A 24,234-nucleotide genomic window follows, 5' to 3' on the forward strand; every position below is an offset into this window, starting at 1 on the left:
TGTATACAGATATATATTATGAGGAGAAGTGTCAAAACTATTGACTTCCTGTGAGGCTTGAAAGCAACTGTTGTCTCATTCTCTATTCTAGTTTTAAATTTGATAAAGAAAACTCAGACCCTACCATTGGTGCCTAAGTATTTCTTACATATTTTTGGAAAACTGGTTAAACTTTTTAACAGTTTTATGAAAACATATACTCATAGAGATGAACCTTCTTTGTAATTTAAGAAAATAGAAAAATGTACTCTAAAATCAAAATATCCATGGTGGGCCAGTAGGTCAAAGAAAATTTCAATGCAGAGTGTTACCATGAGCTTAAAAGTGGTCTACTCTGGACAGAGATATGGGCATTAAGTTCCACTGACACATCCTTTTGAATTCTTCTTGCTTTCTACTTAGTTGACTGTATTTCTTGCATACTCAAATTAGATTTCACCGAAAATCATTGGTTAAGGACCGCAGGAATAATTAGGAAGTAATTACTCACAAAAGTAATAAGCTACAGTGTTATATATCCTTCTGTAATAGCTGAGAGTTGACACTTGGATTTCTTAGACAATCGAGAAGTTTTAAATAGAATTTAAGTTTTAGAAAAATCCAACGGATAGAATTTGCTTTAAGAGTCAGGAGTGAGAAATGATTGCTCTGGAGGCAAAAGGAGGGCTGGTTGGTCAAATATTTGCCTTTTGTATAAATGCCTTCACTTGGTCTGTGGGTTTCTTAGCAGAAAGGAGAAGTTACAGTTAACAAATTAATGAAAACCAAGTGATGCCTTTGAAGAATTCTTAAGTGAACCTTAACCAATGCCTTGGGCTACATGTTCAATGTGCACAAAAAAATTAAGGTGAACTGGCCACTGCTACTAAGAGTCAATTGACAGAATGCATGGGTCATTAATTTTGTGTCCTTTGTTTTGTCAGTGTGTTTTCGTGAGGCCTGGTAAAGAAAGTAAAACCACTGAAGCTGAAAATTGTCTGCTCTGTAGCTCATTTCCCCTCCCAGCATGCATTGACCCAAGGGAGTGGGCTTCAGGTCAGCCGCCCCCATTTCCCTTCGAAACACTTCTGGCTCCTGCGAGTTTGATAACTGAGCCATTGGGCTGGTGGGGTGGTTAATTCTTGGCAAGTTTGTGCTTAATCATATGCAGAACGTAAGTACCAATAAAAATAAGATGTCTGCTCACACCGTTTTATTGTATTTTAAAAATAAACTCTGAAACAGGCTCTGTAACCTCACTTCCATTCAATTACAGAAGGGGAGAGAGTGAAGCTTAAATTGGTTGGTTCACCTTAATTCCCTGGTTTCATTACCACTAATCCCTGAGGGCTACCTTCTGGCTTTTTGTGCCATGAATGAGTGATATAAAATGCCCATAATATTGGGGTGGCATCGAAGGCTCTGGCTGGCTTTAAACTTATGTTCTAAGTCACTGTGCCCAAAATGTTATTGCTTATCAACTGTTCCGTAAATCTGTATCAATGCAATCCAGACTCTTTTACATTTTATTACCACATAACTTTATTTAAAAACAGATTTTTTAGGATCAAAGTTTTTAGAAGCTGGTTGCCATATCAGGCCAGATTTTCAAGTCTCAGTAACATTTTTACAGCCCTTAAAGTAGAAAAGACACACATTGGCCTGAATTAGAGTGAACATACTTCTCTGCCTTGGGCAGGGTGCCGTAGAAGTTTTGCAGATCTTAAGTAAAGAATATCTGTAGGTTTTGTTGATTGAATTGCTCATAGTAGTCCAGACATCACAGAATTGTGTGTTATGTCCTTTTCTTTGAATGTTTACATCTGTCTGCTTACTCATCAGTAGCGCAAGTTGGTGGCACTTCATGTCAGGTATGATCCAGTCAGAAATGGTTCTGTTATGGTAGTTTCTCTTTCACTTTTTTTTTTTTAAAAGATTTATTTTTATTTATTTGACAGAGAGAGAGAGATCACAAGTAGGCAGAGAGGCAGGCAGAGAGAGAGGAGGAAGCAGGCTCCCTGTGGAGCAGACAGCCCGATGCGGGGCTTGATCTCAGGACCCTGAGATCATGACCTGAGCCGAAGGCAGTGGCTTAATCCACTGAGCCACCCAGGCGCCCCTCTCTTTCACTTTTTATAGACACCTAGATTTCATTCATTTGACTTGGTAACCACTTAGGGGTTCAGTTGTTTATTCATTCACTCATTCAGCAATTGTGCCAGGTACACGGTAGATGTTGGGTAGACAGGATAAGTTAGATGGCCCCTAGCCTAAGAAATCTTAGTTTTGTGCACTTTCAGACACTGTAGACTTTGTTGAGAGGTAGGGTATTTGGGCAATGGGAGGAGCATGTGCCCCCCCCCCCGCCCCCACGGATGAGCCAGTGGATGGGGTGATAAATGTACTTGTATTAGTTTGTTAGGGTTACCATCACAGTACCACAGCCTGGGTGGTTTAAACAACAGAAAGAAGAGACAACTGGAGAGATACCAAATAGACATGAAACACAAGAGTATTCCCAGAACAATGCCTAGAAATTCATCCTGAAACATGTTACACCAGGTATACAAGCTTTATTCCAAGACCAAGAATTTATGCAGTGCAAATTGAGAGGTAGATTTAGCAACTTTCTATTTTATTAGATAATTGCATGTCTGCTATATGCAAATCGCCAAGCTAGGCATTGTTTTGTGTGGGAGGATACAGGAAGTAGCCAAAGCAAATCATTTAGGGGTCACCAATCTTCTGAATTACCACATCTTCATCAGACCTTCCTAATTTTGGCTACATGTGATGATTACCCCTGTAAATTCAGATTAATTTGTTTGGGACAATTTTCACAGATGATTCCTAATGTGATTTTAATAATGTCATACAGCTTAACACTTGTTAAAAATTCTGAATACACACACAATAAAAAATAAGGCTAACATACTATTTTTATTCATACCAGGTACTATATTAAGCTCTTACACATATTATCTAATCTTTACAATGATTCTATGTCTGAAGTATCATAAGAATTCCCATTTTACAGAAGGAATTGAGTGGCTCCAGTTTAATCGAACTCCACCACTTTTTTCACAAAGTGTTTTAGAGAAAAGCACGTTTTGTTTTAGACTCAGTGTCCAGAGATTCAGTTAAATGTATATCAGTAGGTTTTATTTACTTTTTTGAATGTCTCGGTGTCCAAAGTACTGTAGAATATCCATCACATTTCAGTCCACGTTTTAGGGGTCATGGGCGATTGTCTAAATTGCTATAATTTTTAGAAATCATTTTAAGGACTAAACTTAAAACACGTTACACTGTTACATTAAGGTATCTGTTAACTCCTGAATACAAGAATTGGGTAGAGAGCACTTTTTTTTTTCTACATGAGAATCTTTTTAAATGGTAGGCTATCACCTGAGAAATGGGGATGTTTTGCCTAATAATATGCATAGGGCCTGCAGCTGGCCCACTCATAAACAGAGAATTGGCCCTCTGTCTTTCATAGAATGAGACTGCTCAATGCAAAGAGAAATACGAAGCAAACAGGTTGGAGGAGAGGTAAACACATGAAAAGTGTATATGCCTTGTTTCAGTTAATAGGATTATTTATGTAACTTTCATAGGGATAGGATAGGATTTAACATATGTCAAAGAGTGATAGGCTGGTGTGCTGCCTCTTAGGAAAGTGATCCCATGACAGCTGTGGCTTGGGACATACCCATCCACGGAGCCTCTTGTCTTCCAATCAGGCATCATCTGCAGGAGAGATATGCAAACATAGCTTTTCAGCCTGAGACTGCCAGCCTCCTGACCACCCAATTCTGTCTTTATGTAGCTTACAGTGTGTTTTTCCAGAAGTTGGAATAACTTGTTCAATAGCCTTCATGATTTATCAAAGCAAAAGATGTTTTGTTGGTCTGATGGTGCTTTTAGAGAAATCGTTCTTTGTTGTTGTTGTTATTGTGTTATTGTTGTTGTTAGTTAGACTCAGAACTTTCCTTTATGATATGGATTACCTTGGAAAATATCATATTTTAATTGTATGCTTTCTCATTATCTATAAATCATGCTCAGGGTCAGTATCTAAGAATTCCCATTAATTCCAAGAAGGAATGCTCACTTTTATTTCAGGAAAAAAAAAAGGTCTTGGCAGACAAGTGGGGAAGTACCAGATGGAGAAGCCTTTGCCACATGGATTATAAGTTTTTCCCTCTCTTCTTATTGATGTCTTAAGTTGAACATGTTCCATCTGTCCACTCTCAATAATGAATAGCGACTTTTTTATTGTAAAGGTAACAAATTCCATATAGGATAAATTAATTCAAGCATATAATGAAATGTACAAGACTCAATGCTCTGTACTGTGTAGATTTTGAGGATTATGTGGGGAAGTGTGGAAATCCAATACAATTTCTAGAGCAAAGCATACTCCTACTTGGGGAAGGCATTTGAAAAATTCTCTTCCAAAACCTCAATTTTTTTTCTCTTCTGGGGATTAAAAATCTGAGTGATGGGTTGTAGGAATTGTTTGAATCTTATTTGTCTTATAAATTATTAATTCTATGAGAATGATCATTAAAATAATTAATTTCCTATTACCCACAGTAAATTATTTTCTTATCACACTAGTAAATAATTGAAGATTATTAAACCACCTTTCTTTTGGGTTGACTACTGTCTAAATCTAGCTTGTTAAATGCAATATATAGATAATGTTTTAAAATTTCTTTTTTCATAGCTTTGGTCTCTTTTAGGCTTACTCGTCTGGTTTGAGTCTTTTCTTCTCCCTTGTGGCAAGGATGGTGGTTTTTCTACATTCAAACCCTAGTATGGCTATTCTGTTGCTTTCTACGTGTTTCATTATAGATGCTGTTATTGATAATACTACCTATACTTTATAATAATAGCAACAGATACTATTTCAATTTTGCAAATTTTAATTAGTTTTAGCGGGACTAAATCTTTATTCTGTCTCTTGTTAAATGGGTGTCCCAAATGCTTCCAATGGAAAACCAATAAAGGAGTCATAAGATTCTTTTATTTAAACCAATAAAGGAGTCATAAGATTCTTTTATTTAAGCAGGATTAAAATTTAAGCAGCTGTTTGGCCTGGTTACTACATATATTTTTAAAGCCTTGTTTTTGGGGTCTGTGTGTATGTGTGTATACATCAACTATCCATGGCAATAGGCTTTGAAATGTTAACTTCTTAAATACCTCAAGGCCCTTGCTTTTAATTTTTGACGTGACAGTCTTTTCTTTCTGTGTGTGTGTATTTTCTGGTCCCTCTTAAATCTGGAATTGAAAGTTGCTCTTTTTTTTTTGCTTACAGATAATTGAAACCGACTAAACTTGTTAAAGTCAAAACCAACAACGCCATGCTTTATTACATGCTCCCATGTTTGGTCACAGACTTTAGTAGATCCTGCAAATGGCACAATTTATGCAGTGGCATGTCAGAAACTTAATGCTCTGATTTTCCTCTTCCTAATGGAGAATTAAGAATCTAAAGGGCCAGAGCTATTCACATGGACCGAATCCCCACGGCTTGGGTGCAGAGGTCTCACAAAAATTTAGTAAGTGAGAAGGAGAACAAAGATTCTTAGTTGGAGGGGAAAAACATTGGATCGCCTGTGGCTGAGAAGCTGAGGGGGACAGGTAGGCACAGTGGGGTGCAGGATAATGAGGCACATGGCAAATGTGATGTACAGATGTTAAGCCAACTGTAGCTCCGGCTCCCAAAGTGGTGCATGCCACAGCACCGTGCCTTGGGGCTATGTCTACACCAGAACATTTGGAGCAGTAAACGACGGCAACATTAGGTTCAAATTAATCTATTACTCCAGAGCTGTGAAATGTTGGTTGCTTGTTTCAGAATTACATTGCCTGTGGGTGAAATGTTTTAGGTAGATTTTAATGCAAGCTCATGGCTTGCTGAGGAGATTAAGAGGAGAAAGGGAAATTAGAACAGTTAGGAGAGTTGTGGAGGGGCACATTTCTGGTTAAAGTATATGAAAAAGTATTACATATTTCACGGGCAGGTCTGGTCTCCTGTTGGCCACCTGCTGGGACTGAAATACCCCACATCATAATGAAGGCAGGTTTGCAGAAGCCTTGTAAATACTTGAGCCCTGCAATTGAAGAAAGCAGACAAAGGAGGCTTTGGGGTCTCCTGGAGACTTTTGAGGGTTAGACCTGTCAGGCGGGTGCTCCAAATGAATTTGGTAATTTATTATTCTGCACTTGTTAAGTGGCACATGTAAAATTTTGCATTTAGGTTTTTACCTTATGAGTTTGAAGTAAACGTCTCAGTAACAGGTAGCCTTGTGACTTTTCGGAGGATGTTGCAAAGTAATCTTGTCCCCTCCCTCCGCCCTTGTTCCTTTACTGATATTGGCAGGTCCATTCTCTCAGACCTATGTGGGACTCAAACTCTCTATTTTCCAAAGTGGAAAAACTAACCCTTGAATTAACCTGGATTTTTTTTTTTTTTTGTCAATTAAATAGAGTTTATTCAATCAGAGGGGAAAAACTGTTTGGAAGTATCTATAAAGATTTTTTTTTTTTTACAATATTGTAGTTTTTCTTATAAAAACACTTAATTGAAATGCCTAAGAGCTGCCCAGCACAAAAGTCAATAAAAACCCTAGAATAGAGTTTATAGGGGTTGTCTATGTACATAATTAAATCCTTCAGGCACTTTAAAACTCTGCAAAATAAATGGTTATGCAAGAATAGCCTGCTGAGAGAAGAAATGCTTGTATCAGCTTTAACCAGCTGCCCTGTGTTCCATGTTTCTGGGTTGGAATGAGAAAGCTATTAGAACACTGGAAGACTGCAAGCCACATACAAATCATCTTTGTAACTGACACTTGGGGGAGTACTTTATAGTGGCTGTCAAGACCAATACAAAACATGGTTTGTGCCTGAAAAAAGTCAAGTGCCATTATTTAGGAAGATGTTAGGAATCCAAATAACTGAACAACATCAGGATCTTCACTGAGTTTAGCTACTATAGGAACAGATTTATTATTGGGTCGGACTTAAGTAAATTGACATGCAGGTTCACATTCTAGATTTGATGGAATAACAAAGGTTAATTACTTGCAATGATCTATGCTGGAATAGGAGTAAAAGGGAAGAACTGTATTTAGATTTAATTTCACCGATCTTTAGGGAATACTCTTGAGGGGATAGGATTATTATGGGGGGCAAAGGAAGGAGTGCGAAGGGGAGAAAAAAAGGCAGTCTAATGAATGTAACCAATAGAAAAATTGTAGGTTTGTTTCTCTCCCTGGCCCTCAAAGTTATGATAAATGATAGCACAAGGAAAAGATAACCTACCATGAGAGTAGGATCACCAAGGCCAAATACTAAAACTCCCAGCTGAATGGCCCATACACTGCAGCCTCTGTTCATGTTTATTTTTTCTGCTCACTCTTGGTTTCGTCAATCAGTATGATAGACGATAAGTCCTGACTAGAGCAGCCCGCGTCCTGCTCTCTCACGGTGGGTAGCATGTTGTGGTTGGCGCCGAGCAGTCGGAGGATCGCCCGCATCAGGAGCACCAAGGGGATGAGGTTCCGAGCAGACTTCCAGCAGCTGGCTCCTCAGAGAATAGCAGGCAGGAGCGTTATCAGCCGGGAGTGGAGTTGCCAAGAAACTGACCACACATTAGTAGCTTTGTTTGGGTAGAGTCTAAGGGGGCTGTAGCTCACCGACTTGAGACACTTTCTGTTAAATCATCCCTGGCTTTAAGTGTTAAAAGAAAGCTTGTTCAAAAAGAAACCGAGGCTGATTGCCGCAGGCAGTGATGTGACAAGGATCGCCGGTTAGGGATCTGTAGGGTTCCTGTGAGGAGTGCAGATGGACATCAATTAAAAAAGAAGAAGGGAAAAAAAAAAAAGGAAGAAGACTCCCTTCTTCGATGTGCTACTTACTTCTAAATAAACTATGTCCTCGTGTGCAAAAAGACATTAAAAATGCCTTTAAAAGAAATCTGTATGCACAATGGGGAGCTTTACTTAGTTGGTGACATATGAAACACTGCTCAGTAAGCCAACAGCTCATCAGATAAATGGAATTTCCTGAATGCTATTCACAGATCACTAATGTTGTTTATCTACTCTCTCAGTGCTAATGCTTTTTTACATTTCGTTCTAGAAGAAGATTTTTACTTTATTCCACTCATTGGGAACTTTCAGAAAAACTTTTAGTATTGCTCATTTTTTTTGGAAACTCATTTTGTCGAAGCTCAGAGACAGAAAAAAAAAAAAAAATCAAGAATGTCCTGACTTGATTCACTGAAGTAGCCAAAGTGAAATTCTTTTGATATCTTGTGATGCAACATTGGTCAAACATTTCCTGTTCAACATTTTTTTCCTAGGTATTACTGGTTCTTTTCCCAAGAACAAATGCTTTGGAAAGCTGGGGCTGTCTATTTTTGTGAGAAATTTCAAATAAGTGAGCAGCGTACCTTCACCCAAAGTAATGTTTCTTGATAGGAAGAGTAAGACAAACTTGACAGCTCTCTCTGTAGACAATTTTTCTCTGTTTTAGAAATTACACTAATACAAAGAATGTTTCCCCTTACCTTAAGGTACATTCCATAAACAAAATAAATACTTTCTGATTATAACCCTCTCTACGTGGTGTTATTGCTTATAACTTCTGATGTATGTTAAGGTGAAACTTAACACTGGAATATTAGTTTTATTTCAGTTAATTATGTTACTAAGAGCTCATGAACCCAAAGATTTAGGGTTGGTCTGTTTCTAGTTATCCTGCCAAGTTTTTTACTTGATGGAGGGGGTCTGTTTCATTCTACTTGGCCTCTCCACCTTTGTAACCCCTGGTTTCCTCTTTCCCTGAATCACAAGGCTACGTTCTCCCCTTCTGTGAGAAGATTGAACGCTTATTCAACTCCAAAATGACTATGGTCACAAAATATCAACAGTGATTTTTAATAGATCTTTGCCTATCAAAATATTGTTGCTGAATAATAGGGTAAAGGCAGTTGTGGCTGCTGATAGGAAGGAATCTGACTATTAATAAAAAGCAGACAAGGGTCTTGAAACAGTACTTCCACTGTTACAATTTAGACACTTTATATTACTTTATTTAGTGCAACACCTGCAGCTACTCACATTGCTGGTGGCTGAAATAATCCAGGTCCACACTGAGAGAGTATTACAATTTCATTGTGCTATTTGTGCTTACTGTTTAAGCCTTTCTCACAGGAGAAAGCATTAGCTAAGTGTACAGTAGATAATAAAAAGGGGGATTGGGGCTCATCTGTTCCCCTTAAATCTGTCTAATAAAATCTCCCTTTGTAATGAGTGTTTGACTCCTTCTCTACCCCTGGCTGGCACCTGGAGCTGGGTAGTGGTACAAAGGACTGGCATTTCTTGAAGTTTTTTTCAAATGTCCTCCCATTTCATGGTTTTATGGATTATGTCCTCCTCTGAGCCTTGGAAAGAGGATACACTTCCTAAGATCCACCACTGCTGATGCTATAATAGATTTCGGAAGATGTTTGCCATCTCAGCATAAGAAAGAGGGTGCCTCATTTTAAGGCAATAATAACAAGCCATTCTTCATCTTTAATTGGCAACTTAATTTAGATTTCAGACGGGTCCCTTTTAGTGATGCGCTAGTCTGATTTTTGACCTCAAAGTGCTGATAATCATGAATCCAGAGGCATGGTCTATAAAATGTTAAAGTTAAGCAAATTTTGACTTTAAGACCTAAAGATGTGGGGTAAAGGGTGGGAGCCTGTGGGCTGAAGCCAAGCCAGAGGTCATTTTTTCCTCATCTATGTTAGAAAAGCTCAGAGTTCAGGGGGATTCATACCCTTTTGACTTTAATTGCTCTGGGCCCACTGAGGCAAAGCAATGGTGCTCTATTTGTTTTAGGGTCAAGGAGGCAATCACAAAAGCTTTCAGAATATTTTCAAACATTTGGGGGAGATAAACAGTTTTCTGACATTTTATAATCATAAAACTAGTTTCTAGATAGTTGTCTAATTTCCTAAACCATGCTTGCTGAAGTTTATTTGGTTATTGAAACATTAAGCTTAACCAGTCATGTTCTTTCTACTTTATGAAAATGTAGACAGGAAATTATCAGCAAATTGCTCGTTTAGAATTAAAGACAGGAAATGAACTTCAGCAGTTGAATTCTTGTAGTAAAAAGCTTCTGCCTAAAGCATAAGTAAAGCCAGCAAACCTTGCTTTTATTTTTAAGTCTGGGCTTTGTTATATCAACACAATAGATTTAGATACTCTGTCCTTTTTCTCCTCGATATTTCCATATTGCTTTTTACAGTATCCACGAATGGTTCTGTTACTAATTTCCTTGTAATTTTTAAAATGTAACTTGTGCTTCCATACTTTACTTCTTTGGAAAAATACCATTTCTTGAATTACATTAATGGATTAAGGTAGGATGTGACTCAGAAATAGTAACTTTGCTAATTTATTTATTAGGGCATCCAAAAAGGTGAACATCTCCTTGTTTCCATAGTCATTTTTATCTGAAATTCCAGAACTTGTTATTGAAATTGTGATTATAATATATGTGAGTACATATTCCTAAGTAGTTAATAACTTTCCCTTGAGGTGAACTTCTGAAGTTATTCCTTGTGATAGTTATTACCTAGATTTTATTCTTTATATATTATATTGTTAGTATGACCAATATATCAGTGGTATCTACAAAATAATTCTTGTACTTAATTTTCTTTTATATTTTTGTTTTGCCATTTTTATTTCTTCCTATATTTCAAAGACTCTAATATTCTTTAAAATTCTCCTTATTGGTGTTACATTATTTAAATAAACCACAGACATAATTCTCCTCCAACAAAATGATTTGTACCATGTCTGACTATTTTGATTACCTTTAAGGAAAAATGAACTGCTTTGGATTAAACAAGAAAGAACCTCAAACTGTAGCCAAACTTTGAACCATTTACTCAACTTAACTTGAGGAAGTTAAAAAATTCTGGTTTTGTGATTAGTTTAGATTTTGCTTTTACAACAATTCATGTTTCTTAACACTTCATTTAGAATTTTGGAACCTGTAAGAGGTGAGAATTACTCTACATTCCAAACTATATATATTATTAATCTATTATTGTAGATTCTTATTGCAGATAAGTTATTGTGAAGATGTAATAGATTCAAATGAGATTTAAGTACTATAAGACATTCTTGGTATTTATTTGGTGTTAAAATTTTATAGGATCAATCATATTCAATTTTAGCACATGTCAGTTTATAATATTTTGTTAAATGACTAAATAGTGGATACAGAAATTCTTGATGTTGTTCTACCGCCATTTTGAAAGTGAAAACTCATGTTTTTCTTTCTTAATATTCAAACCAAAATTTCCTTTAATTGATTTCCTTAGAAGATCTTATTTAAGAGAAAGTTGATTTTCTAATCAGATTTGTTAGGTACGGTCAGCTTTTTGCCTGATGAAGAGTTTTATAACGAAGTCCAGGAAATATTCTAATTAAATCTTTGGGAGAGATGGTCTCCAAAATGTTTCATTTAGTAATTACTTTTTCCAGTGGCACGTTTGTAGGGTTTTTGTTTGTCTGTTTTGTGATTTCTGTTTGGGTTTTCCTTACCTTAATACGAAGTATATTGTAAGTTTTGTCTTGAATATGCCCAAGTATAATATCTTTGTGGTCATCTCAGGTAGCAAATTGTTAAATTTTATGTTTTCCAACATTTCATAACTCTTTTTTTATCACTATAAATTTAAACTAGTTTGCTAATATATGAATCCAGACATCTAATGGGAGAAACATGACTGTATTCTAATGAGCAAGAGGTTTGACTTATATCTAAAATTCATATTAGAGCTGGCATGTGAGGATAATTATCAACATTTATTAATTTAAGAGATTTTGTGGAAGTCTTTGTTTCTGTAGGAGAAAAAAATCTTAATGGTAGAAAGTAATAAAAGTGAAATTAGATGCTAATATTGAAAACCCCAGGATAAATTTCAAAGGGTATTGGACTTTAAAGAAAATGAGTGAGCTGTATTTATAACTTTCAGATTAGCTACTAAGATTTATTTTAGACTTTTGCTCTGCTGTACAGTTATGTCAAGTGATGTTTGGAGGGGACTCTTGTATTTATGGTAGATTTTTGTTCATTCAACAGATGTGTTCATTCAATAACTAGAAGATGATGATGGGGACTCGGCAGTTAGCAAGGCAGATGAACTTCTTGCTCTCACGAAGCTTATATTCTAGATGAGGGAGCCCGTGTATCAATAAAGATTAGTTGAGATAGTAATTTGGTGCTATGAAGATAGTTGAACTGTTACGGAAAGCAAGGGATTAAGAGTGATGAGCTAGCACTTTAAATAGCCCCGATTTTTTATGGAATACTATAGTGAGTTATGCAGTTCTTTTCTGGATGAAGTCTTTTCTTACTTACTTAGACAATAGCTCTGGCTCCCATGCTTGGGTAGTGAAATGATAAAATTCAGTGTTACTCACGTTAAAGCTGTTTCATTTTTAACTGAAGTTATTTAGTTTTTTCTTGTTTGTTTGTTTAATGATCAGATTAGAGAAATGTTCTCATGGAAGCTGGTTCTGAGGCTTTTGCTTGAGTTTAACAGTTATGAACCATTTTTTGATAATTTGATGTATCGTAGTTGTTTCTGCAAAGGTTATTTTCTACTAGTCTCATGTCATCCTAGTGGATATTACATTACTTACGAAGTTTTGAAATGTTTGGTTCTGTTTCATCTAGTCAGACTTAATTTAGGAAGAGCTTCATCCAGATGTTTTGTTTATTTGTTCCCCAATTACATGTATGAGATTTCAGAATTTATGAGATCACAGGTCAAGTGAAAGGTCACAGTTGAGAGGTCAAGTGAGAAGCTAAAATTTGCAAAACCAAAGAAATGACAGGACAGTGCCAAATGAAAGGTCAAAAGTCAAGTGACAGACCCAGAGTAGATGAAAGCCAATGGTGTTTGGTGAACGTCTGAGCACCCTGAAGTACCTCAATATTCGTGCACATGGAGTCAAAGGTTTGTAACCTTGGAATTCACAATTAATAATCATGTGCCACTAGTTATTATAGAAGTATATGTTATTTATTCACAGAGAAAAGTACCATTACATTAAGTAGAAAAGGTTTCTCATGTATTGATTATCATCAGTCAGGGAGACTCTTTTCCTGTGATAAACACTCTTCGAGGTGCACACAGAACACCCACATTTGGGAAATTCTGAATAATGTTTTCTTTTTGTCAGAGGTAAGAAATATACACATAGCAGATCCTGTGACATGTGAAAAAGCTTACGCAAAATCAGTCTGAGAATGGGTTTCCTCTGGTACTGACTTCAGATTGGTACTCCCATGTGGTTTTATTTCTTCTGCTTATATATTCATTTCTCCATTCAGTCATTTATTTAACAAATATTAATTGAAAGCCAGGTCATCTTTGGTTGCTTCTTTTGTAACACTCTAAGAGAGAGTTTACTTGGGAGAAAAAGTTTCGGCTTGAAATATGGTGGGGGCAGCCTTTCCAAGGTTCATGTGCTTGTCCACACTTCCTTGATAGTACTTATTTTTTTAAAAAGCAAAATGGTTTGATACTAGAACTTATGAGTGAGAGATGGCAAGTTTTTGTCATTTGAGGGAACTAAGAATGAAGATAGAAATAAAATATCTCTGTTTTACGTGACTATGACCTATATTACTACTATTATATTAATTTGTTTATTCTTACTATAAAGAAAATATTTTCCTCTGTCCTGGTAACAGAAACATGGCAGTCTATAGTTCCAATGTGGACATACTATTATTTATTCATACGGCCAATCACTTTTTTTGAGGAATAGTAAACATTATTAATATACTTGGGAACTGTGTGTGTGTGTGTGTGTGTGTGTGTGTGTGTGTGTGTGCGTGCATTTGTCATTAGCAATAAATGGTTCTTTGTGGTTTAGGGGTATTTTGTCAGTGATTTGTTTTTATAGGTCATACAAAGTGACCATTCTTCAAAAGCTAAGTATTTAAGGGAAGTCTCTTTCCATATTCTAGAAATAAACAGCAACATTTTATGACAAACCCAAAAGTGAATTAATGTGTCCAGGATCTCCAGCTCTAAAAGAAAAATTCACCAAAAAAGAACTTGCTTTATATAGAGCCCTATGCTGATAGAGCACATTAGGCTGGAAGCTTATTAGCAGGGAAAAGTCTCACTGATGATAATAGAAGTCAGTAGAAAGTGAGTAAGAGTTTAATCTCTACCAAACTATAAAATCAAGCTTTAAATCATAGAATAAGTACTATCATTGTCCAAAAGAAGTGTTTATTTTTCCTAAGTTTTGCCTTTCATATCAGTCTCATAAATTTTTTTTAATATATGCTTTGAAGAGTTAAGGGCAAGCCCTGAAGGGTGAAATATTGCAAACCAATTAAAAACAACTGAAGTGAGATTCTAAAATACAGGAGTTTTCCAACTCATGAACAATATTTAGAGAGCTGGTTAATTTTAATTCCTCTGGGAACCCTAAGTCTGGGCATTAATAGGGTTAGAGTGATAAAAAAAAGCCATATACTGTGCACATATAGATGGTGTTGTCAAAAAAGAAGCAATTAGTGGCCAAGAAAGCATAAGCATGTACACATATGGTGAGCAGGTTGAAATGTGAAATACAGCCAGGGATAAGAGCCAATGACAAAAAAGAAGTGGAAGCCAGGCTACTGTTTTCACTTACTTACACAATGGCAAATCAGTGATTTGCACACAAACGAGATCAGCTTAGTGATTGCAAATCATGATAGGACTTTCAGGACATTTCTTAGATGTTTTTCAAGCAACGAAAAATCTATCGAGTAGCTGGTTTGCTTTCACATCCTACTCTTTCCTTTCTCTGTGTTGCCTTCCTTTTCTTCTTTTTTTCTTCCCTAAATCGCTTTGTATCCTTTCTCCCCAGTCTTTCACTCTTTCTCTTCCCATGATTTCCTTGGTGACACAATGGACTAAATCGATAATTTAATTCTATTTGCCTAATTTAAAAGTACTGAAGAATCTTGATGGAATCTAAAATGCTGGTGTTTTCCAACCCAAAGAAGGCAGCAGAGATAGGGGCCAAATGACTTTTGCCATCTTTCTCAATGGTTACTGTTTGGATGACTCCCAGTACCTCTTTGGGGGATGGTAGGTGCACACCTCCCCGGGCCCCTGTCCATTGTTACGACTTGTGTGTCCATTCCGAAATCTGCCTCATCATCTTCTTTGAAGAAAATCGTACTTTAAACACATTTCTGTAAGAAGTTGACCTGATGGGACACATTTACATTTCAGTTTTTGAAATGTCAGTATAAAGTGTAACAGGCAGAGTGTAACCTTATCTACTATGTTATAGATTTTGTGTCACATTCAAGAGAAATAAATGGATGTGAAAAGGAAATACATTTAAAAATCTGATAACCAGCAACACATATTTTACTCCTCCAAGTCAGGAAATTGGGGGACATGCACAGGTTCATTTCCAGCATGAAAATCATATTACCGTGACTAATTGAGATGCAGAACGCACTTTACAATGGAAGGCACTATAGTATGGAATAAATAGGAATAATTTTGAGTATCATTCTCTGTCTTAACCCTGTTTGTTTTGGCTGTGCTTCTTCCCTGGGATGTCATCTTTCCCCAAACCCAATTGCTAAGAGCTGGTTTCACTGGCAGAGAAATAAAAAAGACAATCAAGAGAGGTTTAGAGAGCACTGCAATTAGTTCTGTGTGTATGGAACTGCTTATCTGCCCACAACTGGGTCTGAGGAAACTCTGCTTAGTATTTATTAGGAGTTAAATTTAAGAGAAAAAAAACAGATGCTCAATTTTGCTACCTTTCCTTTTAAAGTTTAATGCGCTGTAAAATACAAGGATCTGTACAATTAAGAAGAAGGTGCTTTACCCTTTAAGGTGTGCCAAATGCCTTTCGCCCCCACCTTTTGTGCAGATGCCCTCCTGTTTCTACAAAGCACCCGATAATAAGTCCATCTCCAGATGAGATTTCCAATACCATATGATCCAGGTTGCCAGAATGCAGGCGAAACGTCCTACAGAGTTATCCAATGTGATGCCTGGAATCATTTTCTGTATTCTCTGGTGTTGGCCCAGGATTGAGCACCATGTTGGGGACCCAGGTTCTATAAAGAGAATCCTTCAAAAGCAGCTCCAGGGTACCCCACAATAATTGAAATGTAGGAAAACCAGTATCAGACGTCAGTATCTTTCATTTGGATTTGAAAACAGGAAATGACTTGGCATTTCTAATCTTGACTGGGAGACAGGCCCTGACTCCACAATTACAGAGCATAATTACTCCAAGCTCAGTCTACGAAGAACCCCCAACTGCTTGTTGAGGACCTGCCAGGAAACTGACCTGGGTGAATGGTCTGGAAGAGAACATGAGGTGACAAGAGGCTGAGATGCCATTTTCAAGTAAATCTACATGAAAGGGCTGCTTAGAAAGGTAGAGGTTGTTAAAATCAGCTTGGCACTGGGACATACCAGAGTTTAAGCTGAGAAAAACTGGCAACATGCAGTGTTTGGGGCCTGAATCAAAGATTCATTGAAGCTTTGACTAGTGTGGTTTAAAAAAAAATCTTTTCAAGAATTTTATTTTTAAAAATCCTCATTCCCAAACCACACCACAAACATAGTTGAGAACGATGTATACACACATATATGTTTTTCAAATGATTCCTGGATTCCCATGTAAAATGGGGCCATAGTCTCTTACACTCCCTCTGTGACTCATTTCCTGCTGTAAGCATCTCACTCACTATTGATGTGTCTGAAGTTACTTTCTATGGATTCACAGCTCACTGTGGTTCTTATGCCAGTCGCAATACAGCAGTTCTTTGAAGCGTTCCTTTTTTTCTTTCTTTTTTTTTTTTTTTTAAAGAACAACCTTTCAGCTATTAAGTTGGCTCCTAACAAAAGCTTTTGTTGTGGTTTGCTTATATCATGCTTGGAAGGACAGCAAATAATAGGTTACAGTAGTGGAACTGGAAAATTTCAAAAGACATGATTCTTGTGTCCAAGTCGTTTTTCACTCTTCTTGTAGAATGGCCTCAAAACGGCGGGTTTTGGTATGCTTTTCCAGAAAGCCCACCGGAGTCTGGAAGAACTCGAAAAGGTAAATTCAAGAGAAAAATGAGAAAGCCACAGAACCTTGCAACTGAATTCCTTCTCACATGATCAGAGAAGAGGAAAAGCTTTGAAGTCTCTTAAGGCCTTGAGCCATGCCGACCAGTCATTTTAACTCAGAGGCACTGGGTAGGGGTAATGTTGTCTACACACACCAAGGCATCATACACGGTGGGCTGGACTGCTCAGAACTTGTGCAAGAACGACTTTAAAGGGGCATCAGCCAGTGTCTGATGTTGAATGCTGAATAGACACAGGATTAACAATTTAGAACTAGGAAAGAATACTGTTGCTGAACTTGGGCACACTGTTCAAGCTGAACCAAGTCTATGGGATAAATGCATACATTTGCACATTATTTCATTTAGCAAGCAGTAAAAAATATTGAGAACTTGCTTTAAGGAATAATGTTCAAATTCCTTTCCTGGCCATGGGGCCACAGATGATTTGTCTTTTACCTTCACTCACTTGCTATACTTCAGCCACATTGGCCTCCCTTCTGCTCCTCGATGATTTCTTTTTCTGCGATGCTTCTCCCAACTTTTGGTGTGGAAGGCTCACTCCCATCCTTCAGTTCTTGGCTCAAATATCACTTTCTCAGGGGAGACTTCTCTGACAGCAGCTGTCTGAAGTTTCTTACTTCTGTTTCTTTTAATCTCATCATCCTGTTTGCTTTATTTCCTTCATGGTACTCACCATAGGCCATAAGTATCTTGTTAGTTTATTTATGTATTTCCTTGTTATGGTGTGTTCCTCCCCTCCTGCCCACCCAGAATATAAGCTCCTGGAAGGCAGAAACTTGAATGTCTTGTTTTACTTCCTCATCTCCAATACTTTGCCTTATGTCTCTATAAGCAGGCGCTCAATAAATGTTTTGTGAATGAATGAATGAGTGGATGAATGAGAGAACAAAAATGTGCATAGATTAGTGCATGCTTTCTATTTCTTTTGAGAAGCTTTCAGTCTGATTCAATAGACACAACAAAAGGAAAAATAAGAGAAGAGAGTAATTGTGAGTAATTGGAGATATTAAGACTATAGATGCAGTAACATCCAGAACAGTAAGAAATAACATTTTGGCCAAGAGTATTTTCAGAATCCTTTGTAGAATAAATACTTCTTATGATGGAATGAAGGATAAAGGAAAATATTTAAAGAAAAAATGTCTATAAATGGTGAGTTAATAAACGTGGAAGTTGCAAAGGCAAGTTGAAATAGGCTCTATTATTCATTGTATTATCTTAACACTAAGAACAAATTCATACACATGGTGGGAGAAGTCACTGAAGATCCTCTTTGAGTGGGGTGTGTGTGTGTGTGTGTGTGTGGAGAATCAATTCTATATGTAGCTGAAACTGTCCTTACCCACTATGAAAATAAGCCAATGATTGGCCATTACAGTGACCAAGAAGGAAATAAAGTCAAGTAGGCCTAGCGTAAAAGTTAGACTATGAACCCTAAAAGGTGAAAACCCTTCTTTCTCTTTTCAGCAAAAACTTTGAAGCCAACCCAGCCAGTCATTACTGCTACAGGGCCCTTTCTGAGCAGGATTTAACCATTCTAGAAAAGACTTAAATATAAGAGCTGGGCTCTGAGGAGAAACCTTAATTTAGAGCCTGACACTTAATAGATGTTCATTAAACACATTTTGAATGATTGACTAAAAATAATGAGAAATTAAATAGTCATGAATTGGTATCTTGGAAATCCATCCAAACTTCCTTTAGAAAGATGGGTCTATTTATAACATCCCCATGAAAACAACCTTTGACCTGGTTTCCCAAAGAAAAGCTGAGGGTTCTACTTGTGAAATGCAATCACTGCGTCATCATATCATCAAGGATGCTAGATGCTTCCTATCCCATGTATCTCAAGAAAGGAAGAAATGATATACTTGATAAAGGGAGCCAGTACAAGACAGATTTTTTTTTTCCTTTTGACACAAAAAGAATACCTTCTGAGAAAGGCCAAGATGGTAGATTAAAGTAACAAAGGTTTGGCTTAGGGGCAATTGAGGTGACTGTGTGAGTCAGTGACTTCTGAGAAAAGGTAGCTGCCTCCAGACACCAAAGACATTTTCTGCAAAATGAGAGGTAAATTCAAAGAGAACATTTGTATATCCTATAAAGAGGCCCCTGAAGTAATTCTTCCTTGACAGAAAATGCTTTGGAGTGGAGGAAGACAACTCAAAAATGTAATTAAGTTGAGCTCTTTAGCAGTTTTTAATCTTCTTTTATTTGGGTTTTTCTTTATTTAGTTTTATCGTATTTAATCAACTCCATGTTTCACAAATGTTTTTGATCCACATAAGATTATGACCTGAAAAAAATTCATAGCTGAAAGACTAGAGAATCCTTACAACTGATTAGAAAACAGTCTCATGGTAATATGATAGAAAGTACAACAGTACCTGGTTGCAGAGGCTTGTGGGATACAAAAAATCTCACACTCATGAGCACTGTTTCCAGGGCATAACCAGAGTAGCCACCTTAGCCAAACCACAGAGAGGCCCAGCTTTTAATAGTGACCAGCAGGAGGGGACCAGAAGCTATGGAATGTGGTAGAAATGGAATCCACATCCAGAGCCTGGCTCCTGTGGGTCCCTTTCACCTCTAAGGACCCTCCCAGAACCCCCTGTTTGGTGACCTCCAGTGATCTGAAGTCGTATCCCCGCCTCACTGTGGATCCAGGATCAAGCCTCTCTAGTCACTGGCAAGTCTGATCTGGAGGCCAGGCAGGGGGTGCCATAGCCAATGGAGAACATAATTTCTAAGCTGTTGCTTTCCAAGTTTTTTGTTAGGATTCTCTTGTAGCTTCTCTGGTGTCTGGCCAGACTGCCTCTCCAGATGCATGGTTGCGTGGCTGCCAACCATTTCACAAACATGGATGGCACTTTCTAGCTAAGCATGTCAAATCCCCAAGTGGCCTAAGGAAGCCCTTCAGCTCCTTACGAGGGGCTGGTAAGGGTGGCGGTTTCTTTAACAAGAAAAGCATTTTTTTTCCGGAACCCCTTTGGAAGATTTCACTGTAAGTCAACGGACCATTGACCAGAGAGCCAGAACTAGCGTTTTCAATCCAGTGCAGTTAACACTCACATATACGTGAGCGTGAAAAGCTGGGGCCATATAACCAGCATGTGTTTTATCAAGTGATGTTGTGTTGTACTTAAAAACATTGAATCACATCTTCACTAAGTCCGATGGTATCACACCCAGTGAGCCAAAGTCTTAGTGTGCAGTGTGAGCTCCAAGAGCGTCCCAGTTTGGGATGTAAAAGGTACGTTTGAGTTAAGAGCATTAAAAAAAACTTAACCTTTTAAAACTGCAGACTATTGTATCCTTCTAACTCCAGAACAGTTCTGTCTAATGCTGTCCAACTTGGCAATAAAAACAAAATGAAGAAAGCTGAAACACTTTTAGACTCACACCAAGTATGCAGTATTTCAGTCTGACAGGATTATTCCTTGGCTGGAGTGACTTATGTTGGAAAGGGAAGTTTGCATGGAAATGCCTTTGAGGTTAATTGTAATGTCATTAGTGTGATGCTATAATCACATCTCTGAATTTCCTTTATAAATTTCTCTTCTATTTTTATCCCATTTTTATTTTTAATATACTACTTTCTTGAAAAAGTCTACTATAGACTTACAAAAATACACCCCTCTTTTTTTTTTAAGCCTCTTGAAAAACGGTCTCTGTGTAAATTATAGCTTAAAAGAGCATGGTGATCCATCCTCTGCTACTTTTCAGTTCCTTTTTATTCTTTGCTCCCAACATCCCCCTGCACAATGACTGATTTTAAATGATGAGAGGTGAGGGGCAGCCGATATGGCACTGAGGTGAGGAGAAACAAGTCACGTGCTCATATTTCTTTTTTTTTTTTTAAGATTTTATTTATTTATTTGACAGACAGAGATCACAAGTAGGCATAGAGGCAGGCAGAGAGAGAGAGGAGGAAGCAGGCTCCCCACTGAGCAGAGAGCCTGATGCGGGACTTGATCCCAGGGCCCTGGGATCATGACCTGAGCTGAAGGCAGAGGCTTTAACCCACTGAGCCACCCAGGCGCCCCACTTGCTCATATTTCTATCATGACTTCCCACGGTAGTATCACCCGAGATATGGTTAAACCACCATAGATAATTCTTTTTAAGAAAATCATCTGTTTAGCCAAATCTGTGGTAGATTTGTGGCACAGACTACCGTGGAGGAGGAACTCAGTCAAAACCACAGAAATTGCTCAGGAACTCTGCAAGATTGTCCTAATCTGATTGCTTTAAGCTACTTTGGTGGTTGTCCATTTTCTCTGTGGTGACGGAAGCACAAGGGCTTGTCGCTGGGTTCTCTGGCGTTCCCAGCATTGTCTGTCTGTTCCCTTGACCTTTGAATCCATTTGTCTCAATTGTTCTTGAGGTCTGGGAGAAAGAATCTCAGATGAGAAAACCATTGTTCCCATTGGGGACACTGCTCCAAACCCACGCTTTGTTTGGGCTCACTTTCAGAGTGACGAAGTCCCAAATTTGGCAGGACTGCCCCCTTTTGCCTCCTGCATGCTGAGACCCACTTTGGGAAATAGATCTTGAATGTGCTTCATCATGAAATACTGTCATGTTTCTAATCTTGTTTCCTTTTCAAGACAAGCTATTTTATCCCATGGCTTGCACAGTTCTGCATCTATATCAATAACTCTTTTCACTGATGTCTCCTCCTACCCCACTCCCCCGCTCCCGGCCCCAACCCATTTCCTGGGCAAAAGGCTATGTCTAGCCTGCTAGTTAGAAAGGGCAAAACTTTCGCTCAGGTTGCTAAGGGAGTGGATCTTAAGTTTTCATCACTCAGGTGTGCTCCTTTATCATCCGCTTGGAGTCAGAGCCTGTTCATGACATCCCTGTCCCCATAGCCAGAAAACAATTTGCACTAATAACCTACCAGTTCTCTTGTCTGATACAGAGAAATGAAAATCTGTACAGAATTTCTCAGAAACATTTATTTGCCCAGTAGACAAATTTACCCATTTGGTAAATGGGTTTCTAGTTTAGGAAAAATTGGATATTGTACCAAAACAGGATTTTGTGCCAAAATCAAAACAGGTATGGGACAGAATTTTAAAAGAATTGTAAAGTTCAGAATCCATTTTATATATGCTCTCCCACTCCCTTTCTCTCTGCGTTTAACGAATAATCAAGTTTTACAAAGAGAACTTGTATTTGTTGTTGTTTTTTAAGGTCATGAGAATTTTTAAAAATTTATATTGTTCTGTGAAAACTGTCTAGTCTTTTTTCCTGTTAGTAAATGATTGCTAATATTAGTAGTGTGTGTAGTCTTAACCTACTGCCTCCTTCTCCCAGCAATCCATCACAGACTATTTTATAAGATAGAATAATGAGTTTTACTGAATAGTGCAAATAATCTTTTTCAAAGAGGGAAGCTGCAGTGTCCAGGCAAGGTCACACAGTCAAGAAACTAAAGACTGATAATGTTAGGTCCCTCTTACACATAAGGGTAGGGGTTCCCTATTATGGTCTGTGAACATCCTCTCAAATCAAACAACTTCATCAGTTCTCCTGCTCATTGCCACATATACTACAAAACAAAAAACTTTCTTTGGTCAATGGGAAGAAATAGAACTGCTTATAGTGTGCTTTGGAGTGTAGCACAAGTCGGTGAAACTCCTGCTGTCGATAAGAAGTTTGTGTAAGATCTCTGTGTGTGAGCCCTGAAGAACAACTTTGAGTCCCCTTTCCATTACTGATTATTGCATGTAATCTCTTGAATAAAAAGACTACATCTGCATTGTATGTAAATGCATGAAGGGGAAAAAATGTAGTTCAATCCTATGTTAAAGTGTTAGTTTTGTGACCTTGGGCGAGTTACCTAAATTCTCTGGGACTCGATCCCCTCATGTATAAAATGGAGAGAAAAACAGCACCTCATTGGCACATAGTAGATGCTTGATATTAGCTCTTGACATGGACCCTATGTGGAGAAATGCCAGAAGGGTTTAAGAAATAAAATTATGTAATTCATGACATTTAAATAGATAAAAGACTTTACATGTAGTTTCCTCCCATTGCTTTATTCATCGTTATAATAGATCTAGAAAAAGAATGCCTCTGAGGGATGATGGGCCCTACAGGAAATCACACTATGCTTCCATCCCTTATTCTTTCTTAGCCAAGTGAAATTAGCTATAAGGATGCCCTTAATGGGTTCATGGTTACCCATAATGTTCATTTCACTCTCCTTGCACTTGCATTAAAAACCAAGTGTGGAGCAGGGATGACAGGGAGGGGGTCCACCTTGAAGAGAACAAGGAGATAGTGGGCCATCTGGGCAATGCATGATGGAATATGTGCTCAGAAATTGTTAGCTTAGTGAATGCATAAAAAGAGACAATGGAAGTGGAGTGCCTGGGTGGCTCAGTTGGATAAGCATCTGCCTTTGACAGGTGGGGGTCCCAGAGCCCTGGGTTCAAGCCCTTCATCAGGGAGTCTGCTTCTCCTTCTCCATCTGCCCCTCTGCCCCCTGCTTGTGCTTGCTTGCTCTCTCTCTCAAATAAATTCTTTTAAAAAGAGAGGCAATGGAAGGTCATATGTTGAAATCAGATGCCTTTTGGCAATTTCCCCTTTTTATCTCACATATACTTTTTGGAGCCATGTCCATTGTATCTACTAATTTCTTTTACTGATCTATGGCCTTTTGTGCAATGGTTTTAGGGTAAGCCACTTAATATTTCATCTGCATCTATAGGGTACCCTTGGGTACAGGTCCTTTTTTTTTGAGTTTGGTATTTTAGGAAAAGATACAGCTAAGACCACCAGCCCAGAGCTTTTTTTCTCTCTCCCATGTGCTTCAAAAACACAAGCAACCCTCCCTACACATATCGACCTTGTTCAACCTGCTCCATCTTCAGTGGTTTGGAGATGGTGACGTCCAGGCATGTACGTGTAAGCAGCTGGGCCAGTAGAACCCCTCCTTAGTTAACGTTAGCTCTTAACAGACAGACTATGGGATATTGAAAATGAAATCCCAGGGGCTCCTGGGTGGCTCGTGGGTTAAAGCCG

At 38.0% G+C, this 24,234-nt stretch overlaps 1 protein-coding gene across 10 annotated transcripts in view; it reads left to right on the plus strand.

Moving 5' to 3' along the window:
* The window catches only part of MECOM (MDS1 and EVI1 complex locus), a 552,991-nt gene that overhangs the window by 394,296 nt on the left and 134,461 nt on the right, over positions 1–24,234 (plus strand). Inside the window, exon 1 of one of the 10 annotated variants that reach the window (XM_046002465.1) lies at positions 17,144–17,162. The exons of the other annotated variants lie outside the window; for them this stretch is intronic. The gene's annotated coding sequence lies outside the window, so the exon portion shown is untranslated. Of the gene's footprint in view, positions 1–17,143; positions 17,163–24,234 lie in introns of those variants that run through there. 10 annotated transcript variants of the gene reach the window in all.

This window comes from Meles meles, chromosome 4 (assembly GCF_922984935.1).
Source record: "Meles meles chromosome 4, mMelMel3.1 paternal haplotype, whole genome shotgun sequence".
NCBI lineage: Eukaryota > Metazoa > Chordata > Mammalia > Carnivora > Mustelidae > Meles > Meles meles.